Source organism: Stigmatopora argus, chromosome 3, assembly GCF_051989625.1.
Source record: "Stigmatopora argus isolate UIUO_Sarg chromosome 3, RoL_Sarg_1.0, whole genome shotgun sequence".
NCBI classification, from domain to species: domain Eukaryota; kingdom Metazoa; phylum Chordata; class Actinopteri; order Syngnathiformes; family Syngnathidae; genus Stigmatopora; species Stigmatopora argus.
This window is the reverse complement of record NC_135389.1, coordinates 11,646,696-11,656,762: the sequence shown is the minus strand read 5'-3', so window position 1 is coordinate 11,656,762 and position 10,067 is coordinate 11,646,696. Positions and strand designations below refer to the sequence as shown.

Below are 10,067 nucleotides of genomic sequence, written 5' to 3'. Positions count from 1 at the left end.
CATGCATTTCTGATGTTCAAAGCTGACTGGCACATTGATTTTAAATTCCCCTTATTTTTAAGACAAATGTCAGATGTGTTGACTTTGATGTATAACAAAGGTTACGTTTAGAAAATGAAACTGTGCAAAGCTTCTCTCTAAATTGTTCAATGTATGTTTGCACCATCTCCTTTGACAATATGTATGTGAAATATTGATGCTGGTGTTGTTTCTTCCATGAATAATGTATATTGCAGTATATTGTATTGTGTCAATCCCCAATGTGTGATTTGAACTGTGGAAGACAGCGACAATGACAATGGAAAGATAGCGCTTGTCAGAGCTCACCAGGCTGCCGCCGCAGCTTTGGACTGGACTTAAACAGGATTCAGAAAAACCTTGTGTGATCTTTCCAAGGTCGAACATGCAAAACAGCGATGGTGTGTGAGCATGTCCTGGGAAAACCCTTTTCTTTTTGACAGGAGTCTGTTTGAACCTGATGAAATGAATGGTGGTTGAAGAGTAGAAAAGGGGGCTGCACCAACTGCTGGACAGAAGCAGCAAAAAGTAGTGTCAGAATAAAGATGTACTATGTGCCTTCATTTGTATCCACCCAAACTGTAGTACAGCATCTTTCCTTGCCTGGGAGACAGTGAAATATTCAAGATAATGGGCATGTCCGCATGGTTTATAGATGATAACAGTGTGAGCGGCACTTCACTGTGCTCAACCTCCGACCTGTAAATCCATCTTTTAATGCTAAGTGAACAACAAGTCAAGATGCCGAAGGTAAAAACGCCATATTATATCATCCCCTTACCTTTGCTGTCATCTGATCGATTACAGACATTTCAAAAGCTGATGCTTGGAACAAAAATAGACTTTATATTCCACTGCTCAGAGGCCAGTATTTCTTCTATGTTTTTAGATGATGTTATTTTTAGACCTACTTGGATGCCTCCACTATAAAACTCATCTCATGTCCCTTTGTGCGCATGAACCTAATGGGTGACAAAGTGGAGAAAACATCATTAAGGTAATGCTCTTTTTTTTTTTTGCTAAATCTTTTGGAGTTCAACATGTACCCTAATTGCTTTTTACTGTTCAGTGGGTGCTTAAGAGGCTGTTTTATGTCATTTACATGAAAATGGAAATTATAAGAGTCATACACATAGTAATAAAGTAATTCAGTATTTACTTTATTTACTGCAACTGCAGGAAATAATGATAGAATACTTTTAATAATCAACTTAAAGAAACATTTGCAGGATATGGTGAAATCCACACAATGTTATGCATGTCGTGTAATAAAAACATTTTATCATTCAATGTGAGGTGTATATAAATCTCTGAATAAGGCACCTAGAGGGTTGGGAGTGTAGGCACATTCCGCATAGGCACATTCCTCACTCCCTTTCTAAGGAAGAAGATTGAGACATCTGAAAAAAAATGTATAAAAAGCCATGTGAAAAAATAAGAGGAAAGAGAAGGAAGGGGTGAGGGACAGTGCATCTCAGACAACACTGCTTATAATATGTATGTAACCTTTCTGTATTTGTGTTATCTATTATGAATGAACTCACTGTCTGTGTTGTTTCAGTGCAAAAGACAAGTAGACCCAAAAAAGCTGTAAACAAGCAAGACTGGAATTTGCCAAACTCCATTTTGACACTCCACAAAGGATCTGTAATGTCGTCCACAGTATATTCTCACCTTCTCACTCTAAAGTAAGTCTCCAAAGTAATCAGAAATGTACTTTGTCCCTCTTTTCACCTTTTTTCAAGGCAAATATTTGCTCTGAATTTTCCTCGTGTCTCAAATTTCTCATATGTTGGGACACCCCTATGTCAAGGTATTACTATATTTTGGTCCCATTTGCCACAATATTAGAATTCAGTATACAAGTGCGACTAAAATTTGAATCCCCGCTTTTGCAGATGCAAATCTTTGGTTTTTTAATAATATTTTTTTGCGTTAAAAGTAAATAATAATGCATACATGATTCAAATGAACAAAAATGAAAAATCTGTTTTTATGCTAAAAAATAACACTTTAAATGTATTTTTTTCTGTCACAATATTTATCTAGTTAACTACTTTTGACAAAGTTAGACGTCTAATTCATTTAAACTGTGAGTGCCCTCATTCTGCCTCACCATTTGATTAAAAATTCAGGGTTCCCCTTTGCTCTAGGTTCACTGTGAAAAAAATGACACCCCTTAGCTGAGGCTACGTTTGCATTCAGCGTAACAACATTCCATTTTTTTCCCCATCTCCCTTTTTGCCCTACTTCTCTAACATGTCAAATGGCTCCACCTTAATGGCCTGCAGGGCAGAATACGAGTGAAATATGTGGCGTGTCACAAAGCCACAGCTGGCCCCTGTAATGAAACAGGTGGCAGCATTCCGTGTCATTCGCCCATATGTTCCATGGCTTGGCTTAGCGTGTGTGTTTTTCACTGTTTTGCCTCATGATTGCTTCTGCAGATCTCCGCTACTTTCGCTCCCCAAGACATCACTTAGGATGTAAGGTCATGCAATACGGCACAGCCACATGAACTAATCTAGTCATCCAACAGCTGTTTTCTCTGCGCCAAAACAAAGCGGTGATTGAGGTGAAAACCAGCAATGTATTTATCGGCAGATTCCTCCGCTTTCATGCTGACATCTATTCACCGAGTTTAGATAAAGACGGCGGGAATTTCCATTCCCAAAACATGCATGATAGGCTGATTGGACACTCTAAATTGCCCCTAGGTATGAGTGTGAGAGTGAATTGTTGTCTGTCAGCTGGCCACCGGTTCAGGGTGTCCCCCGCATCTGGCCCGAAGTCTGCTGGAATAGGCTTCAGCACCCACTAAAGCGGTTCAAAAAAATGAATGAATGATTCCAAACAAGTGAACTCATCTCAACTCCTGGAATTTTTATTATTATTTTTTTTTACCATGGAATAGTACAGGGGTGGCCAACATGTCTAGGCACAAAGAGCAAAAAAATTCAACTGAGAGTCAAAGAGCCACACAGTGACCTACTAAAACACACACACACACACACACATTTAAAATCATATTCACCATAACATTTTCTTCCACTTACAAAACAACAATGTGTTCATTTCATGGCAAGTGTCCACCCTCAACACACACACATAAAATGCAATGTAGCCAGAGTTACACATCAGCTACGGGGCAAAGGATCAACAGTATATACAAAATATGATAAGAAGTAATGAGCCGCATTGATTTTGGCCAAGAGCCGCCTGCAGGTCGAGAGCCATGTGTTCGCACTATGTACTACATAGTGATGGTTTTTCTCGTTTTAGCGGTGTGCTAGGAATGGGGAGGGTAGCGTCTCAGACAAGCGTAGCTTAATGTGGAGAGGTCTAATATAGTGTCTAACGTAAGTGTTCTAATACAGTAATCCCTCGATTATCGTGGTTAATATAGACCAGACGTGGCCGTGATAAACCGCAAAGTAGCGTCACCCCGATTAAAAAAAAAAAAAGAAACAAAAAAAATTAATTCAGTGCTGAGTTCTAGTAGCAAGCGGAGGACTGGGGAGTGGCTTCTGCTTCCGAGTTTCAGCGTGCATTTTCACATTTTTATGAACTTGCCAAAAAAAAAATATTAACAAAAAAAAATTCTCCCAGGAAAAAAACGCGATGTAGTGAAGCCACGATATTCAAGGGATTACTGTATCCCTGCTAATTTAAGTGTTAAAAATCCTTAGGAAACCCCCCACCCTAACACACGCTTCCCCACTGGACTCAAGGGGCCCCCGTGGATACTCATCCCACCAGGTTGGGCAGCGGGTGGACAAATGTATGTCGATAAAGTAAAGTCTTAACCTCTACTTATTTCTCTTAAACATGATGATTTGTGGCTATATTTATTCCATTGCAAGGCAAAATATTGCATTGTAAGGCTATTGTTCATTTTAATCACCCTGTCCTAATAAATCCTCTTTCCACAGTGCGTCATTTCTTTCCTGGTGTCCACCAACATGAACAAAATGAAAAGCGGCGCCTGCATAAAGAGCCCTGACGCTTTCGTTCGAGAGGCCTTGAACACAGTGGGTTAATCCAGCTACACCAACGGCTGTCTCTTACCTGCGCTGCAGGTCAGCATGAGTGGGAGCGACAACAGACGGTGATCTTTTGCAAAGCCACTACACTAATGCATCCTGATTTGCTGTCCTAATGAAGAGCTTGGCGTTGGGAGCGCTCGTGCCCGACTGCCTGCAGATGTCCTCGTTCTTCGTGGCAAAGCTGCGCCCCGCAGCGCATCGGCGAAAAGTCCAAAGAGGTTAAGGCGGGGAAGTACCTTATTTTCTCGCATATACGCCGTATTTGTCACTCCAAAAAATCATGACTGAATTGAGGGGTATGGCTTATATGTGCACAAATTAGACTTGTCTTGCACCAAACGCCATAATGCAAGACAATGCGGCCAATACGGTCATTTAATTCAAAATAGAGAAAAGAAAAACCGATAAAACGCTTAACAAAATGTATTTTGACGTTTAGGAATAAAATTCAAGGAAAAAAAACGTGAAAAAACTCACTTGTGCTGGCCATTGCTCGCTCAGGGCGCCGCCATATTACCTTGGGGTGACAAACACTTCCTGGTTGTACTGCTCACGTGACTTCCTTTTTGAATTTGTCTACGTGCAGGCAACACTCTTTAGGAATATGCAATCCAGCAGGCGATCCTTTTGATTTATACAGTATCTCAGAAATACCACGTGCGATGATTTTTCTTAAGATTTTCCCTTCAAAGTAACACATTTGTACTCCCTATTGAAACCACAAATATGGAGGTGAAAATTGTGAATCGGGGAGCGTCTTACACGAGAGAAATTGTTAAATTCAACAATTTTAAGGCAATTTTAAGGGTACGGCTTATACGCAAAGGCAGCTAATATAAGAGAAAAAACAATAGGAGGAACAACTTTGTGGTGCTATTCCATTGATTATCAAGAATGCATACTGTATGAGCAAGAATGATTACTGTTTTTGTTTTGGTCTACTTTGTTTATGAATTAATGGGCTCTGGTCAGTTGTGTCACGAGGCCTAATTCAGTAGACCATGTACAGTGAGGCTATTTTTCATTTACAAAATAGTTCACCATGTATACTAAGGCTTTTATTTGTTTAAAAAAAGTGCATGTATAGTGAGCCTTGGATTTGTTTTAAAAAAAAAAGACCATGTATAGTAAGGCTTTTATCTGTTTAAAAAATGACAATGTATAGTAAGGCTTTTATTTGTTAAAAAAAAGACCATGTTTTGTACAGATTTTATTGTTTCAAAACAAAAAAATACCAGGTATACTAATGCTGATTTTGGTGAAAAAAATAAAAATAGACCATGAATAGTAAGGCTTTTATTTGTTGTTAGGGTTAGAATTCCGGGGTTGGTAAAGCGGTCCTGGAAGACCGCTCTGAGTGCAGTAGTTTGTCCCACAGACACAGATTTTAACCAACGGGGGTTGTGCTGAAACGAGAAGCATCTGACTGCAATCCACTGATGGACTTCTAACATATACCACATTTGTGGAAAGGTATCACACATGTTCAAACTTTTTTGCTCCAAGATCCACTCTTCAAGGAGTTAAACCTTCCACGATCTACCTTTTCTTCAGGCCACTGACAATGCTCAGCAATTATGTAATGATATGCCTCCCATTAGACCAGGGGTGGCCAAGTCCGGTCCTCGAGAGCCCCTATCCAGTCTGTTTTCCATAACTTCCTCCTCTACCACACTTGAATCAAATGATCAACCCATCAGCAAGCTGTCCAGAAGCTTCATACCGATCCCGATTATTTGATTCAGGTGTGTTGATTTAGGGAGACATGGAAAACAGACTGGATGGGGGTTCTCGAGGACCGGACTTGGCCACCCCTGCATTAAACCAACATGTATGGGAGCGGCAGGGAACGGGGGTGAAAATCCACTCTCGATTTACCAATCGCTGTGTATGTGTGTGTATGTGTGTGTATGTGTGTGTATGTGTGTGTATGTGTGTGTGTGTGTGTATGTGTGTGTGTGTGCTCCTCTACTTACGAACATTCAACTTACGAACAACGGTACATACGAACATGTCTGCAAATTGCGTTTAAGTCCAAAAATGTTCGCAAGTCCAATTTTGTATTTCGCGTCTTTTTCGGAGTAGTACTTCTTTCCGCCGCTAATACCGACGCCTGGCGCTGTGAGAGCTCAGCTCACCCAGCATCTACCTTCCGCATTGCAACGAAGAAGAAGTGCGTGAATGTATCTCCAGTGTGCAAAGAACCTTTTTCATTTGTATCATTAAATATCTCATGCATCCAATATTGAATATGGTTGGTAAAAAGCTAAAGGCTTCTATTGAGGGAGTTGGAAGGAAGAGGCAAGCCATTTCATTTGAAACGAGTGGCAATAATAACGAAGCTTGATGCGCGTCAGAAAGTGGTGAGCGTTGCACATTCAGTACCATTTATAAACAGAAAGATCGAGCAGCAGGACCCAAATATTGAACGTTGCACAAAGTTTGCAAATCAATTGAATGATGCCATACAGTGCTACTGCATCATTTATGATGAAAAAAAGAAGAAAACTGTGCAATCGTCATTAGGTCGCTTCTTTTGGCCAGTTTCTAATACATAAATCTATCTCTCTCTCTACAGTACTGTACATATTCTCTCCATTTTATTAAATGTTTTTTTTTTCAGTACAAACCAATGCGTGTTACTTATACAAGCCTTAAACATACAAATGCACTTATATAAACCTTCAATATACTTATATAGGCCTTAAACATAAATTATAATACAAAATATAGCACTAAATCAACTTACAAACAAATTCAACTTATGAACAATCGCTCGGAACCAATTGCGTTCGTAAGTTGAGGAGTGTCTGTATATATATATATATATACATATACATATACATATACATATACATATACATATACATATACATATACATATACATATACATATACATATACATATACATACATACATACAATTTGTATTTATAGTTATTTTATATGGGGGAAAAATTTGAGTGACGTATTACTGTACTTTGTTTCCAGAACAAATACAATACAATGAAGCATTCTTTGTGTGTCAAATGTAAAACTTTTAATGGAGTCAGATGGCTTGGAATAATGGTGAGTTGATGTAAAATACTAAGTCAAATATTACTCAATATTTGGTGAAATTGGCTTACTATTACGTACTGTTTTATAGCATCAAGGCCACAAAACTCACGACTAATCTACGTCATCTTCAAAACATATACAATGAGTTGGGAGGACAAACCACCTCTTGGAGTGCGGTAATCAAGCCACTGTCTTTTCCGCTTTCAATGTGGGGGGACAATATGGGCGTGGTTACGCCTATTGCCGAAGCAGCCAGCTGAGTTAATTAAGCGCATGCGCAGTAACCGTTCCTTTTGGAAGGCTTTTCTCACGCTGCCGGTCGACGAACACTCCACGAGGTAAGGAAAAGAGCAATTCACTGGCCTAAATGCGTTTTTATCACGCTATCGGGAGATTTTTCAGAAATCAGTTGAGCCCAAAACGCCAACAAATATCTTAGTTTAATGCCAGGTTTAGCACACCGTCGACAACTTAAGTTTGCGCTGCTTTTCCTCACCGGCTGTGTGCCGTGTGTTACTAGTTAACATCAGCGTTAGTGTCACGATTTGACTTAAAAAGTATGTTGTCCGTTTTCTCTCCATTATTGAGTCGTGTGGCAAGACTTTAAATTTAATCAAACAACGCCGAGTCATTAACCGAAAGTTTGCTGGGTTAATGCTCATCCAGAGGCACGATTTAGTTCCTGTATGTAATTATAGTTTTCATTGCGAGTGCTTAACACCCGTTGCCGATTTGTAATTGTTCTGTTTTTACAAAAAAAATCACTTGTACAAAACTGTTAAGCCAACTTTCTCCAGCTGTTAACGTCTGTCTGTATATTTAATCGCCGTATACAAAACTATTATGCCAACTTTCTCCTAGCTCATTGGTGTCAAAGCGGCGGCCCGGGGGCCAAATCTGGCCCGCCGCGTCATTTTGTGCGGCCCGAGAAAGTAAATCATGAGTGCCGACTTTCTGTTAGGATCAAATTCAAATGAAGACTATACATGTATATTATATTTCCTCATTTTCCCCTTTTTAAATCAATAATTGTAGTTTTTTAATCCATTTTTTTCCTTTTTGTGTTTTTAGTTCAAAAAGCATTTAGTAAAATCTAAAAATAAATATATTTAAAAAATTCTGTTTTCCACTCTAATATTGAACATATTCCCAAAAATATTTTGTTTCCTTTTGAAATGAAAAACAAATTATAAGATATTTTCCCTCATGAAGAAAAAAAAGCTCAAACAATTTTTTTTAGATCTATAAAAACTGAATATTTAGGGCTTTTGATAGTTATTTTTAATCCAATTTAAATAGAAAAACATATCAAAATATTATTTCAAAAATGGCACTCGCTAACTAATTTTCATTTTTTATCTTGATCGTTTATTAAATTTCTTGTAAGATTTCTCATCCCGTAATTGTTTGGCAACCCCCAAGTACCTTGGTTCCCTGTTTAGCATCAAGATAAAACTACTCCCCCCCCCCCCCCCCCAAAAAAAAAAAAACCAACTAAGCCTATCTGTTGAATCTCCAGGCTCTATATATGCTAACTTATGCTTTTTTTTTGTGCAAATTTTCCCTGTTTAGCACCAAGATGCAGCTCTTCTAGCATGCCTAGAGCACTATTGAGGTTATAGAAGAGGAGACTGCCAGATTAAGGTATAACTACACTCCCCTTTTCTAAGTGTGTATACCCCCCATCTTTTTTTCTAAAAAAATTTCCTACATGTTTAATTTTTTTTCTAAGTGTGTATTACAACCCCCCCCCCCATCTTTTTTTCTAAAAAAAATTCCTACATGTTTATTCCCCCAGTTTATTCATTTTTTTCTAAGTGTATTTCACAAAAATTAACTAAGTGTAAAATTGTTTTGTGAACCTTTAACTAAATTGTCTTATCTTGTCTACAGGTGGACGGACAAACCAGAGTAGACTGACTACACCAATCAACACTTCAATGTAATGCCAACTGAGTATGCTAAAGTTGAAATGTTTACCTTTAAATAAATTTTTTTAACTTGGATTGTTACTTGCATTTTTTGTTAGATAAAGACAAACATGTATACCTTTAAAAACTTTTATTTTGACATAGAAAAACAGGCTCTCAAGATATGTTCACATAGGCCCTCCAGCATGTTTTAAAATTCAGTTTTGCCTTCATCCATTTTCAAATGGACAAAGAAACTCCTCTTGGCACCAGGGGGAAATCTGGAAGGGGGAAAAAAGGTCAATACACAAAGTTAAGTAAAAAACCATTCGCAAGGTCTTACCTTTTATTTTGAAAAATTTTGGAGATAGGTTCTGGCGTAACACCCAGCACCGAGAAATGTGGGGGTGCGTCAGCCTATCTGTACATAGGCAGGAAACCTTGCCCGCCCTTGGGTGGAATTCTGGAAAAGGGGTCAATACACAAAGTTAAGTAAAAAACCATTCGCAAGGTCTTACCTTTTATTTTGAAAAAGTTTGGAGATAGGTTCTGGCGTAACACCCAGCACTGAGAAATGTGGGGGTGCGTCAGCCTATCTGTACATAGGCAGGAAACCTTGCCCGCCCTTGGGTGGAATTCTGGAAAACAAAAAAGGGGTCAATACACAAAGTTAGGTAAAAAACCATTCGCAAGGTCTTGCCTTTTATTTTGAAATAGTTTGGAGATGGTGCTGGGTGTTACGCCAGAACCTATCTCCAAACTTTTTCAAAATAAAAGGTAACACCTTGCGAATGTTTTTTTACTTAACTTTGTGTATTGACCCCTTTTTTGTTTTCCAGAATTCCACCCAAGGGTGGGCAAGGTTTCCTGCCTTATGTACAGATAGGCTGATGCACCCCCACATTTCTCGGTGCTGGGTGTTACGCCAGAACCTGAGAAATGTAGGGGTGCGTCAGCCTATCTGTACATAGGCAGGAAACCTTGTCCCCCCCCTTGGGTGGAATTCTGGAAAACAAAAAAGGGGTCAATACAC

At 38.9% G+C, this 10,067-nt stretch overlaps 2 long non-coding RNA genes across 17 annotated transcripts in view; one reads left to right on the top strand and one right to left on the bottom strand.

Annotated features, from left to right (window-relative positions):
• Positions 1-6,032: 6,032 nt before the first annotated feature.
• Positions 6,033-9,130, top strand: LOC144071066 (uncharacterized). The gene is made up of 5 exons (XR_013299533.1): positions 6,033-6,427; positions 7,056-7,133; positions 7,213-7,462; positions 8,697-8,768; positions 9,018-9,130. It is a non-coding gene; the product is annotated as an uncharacterized LOC144071066 (long non-coding RNA).
• Positions 9,131-9,170: 40 nt separating this feature from the next.
• The window catches only part of LOC144071753 (uncharacterized), a 76,278-nt gene continuing 75,381 nt past the window's right edge, over positions 9,171-10,067 (bottom strand). For 15 of the 16 annotated variants that reach the window (XR_013299713.1, XR_013299708.1, XR_013299712.1 and 12 more), the window contains 2 exons: positions 9,378-9,672; positions 9,171-9,315 (listed from right to left, as the gene is read on the bottom strand). This is a non-coding gene — a long non-coding RNA (uncharacterized LOC144071753). The remainder of the gene's footprint in view (positions 9,316-9,377; positions 9,673-10,067) is intronic. The other variant, XR_013299721.1, reaches the window with a different exon arrangement.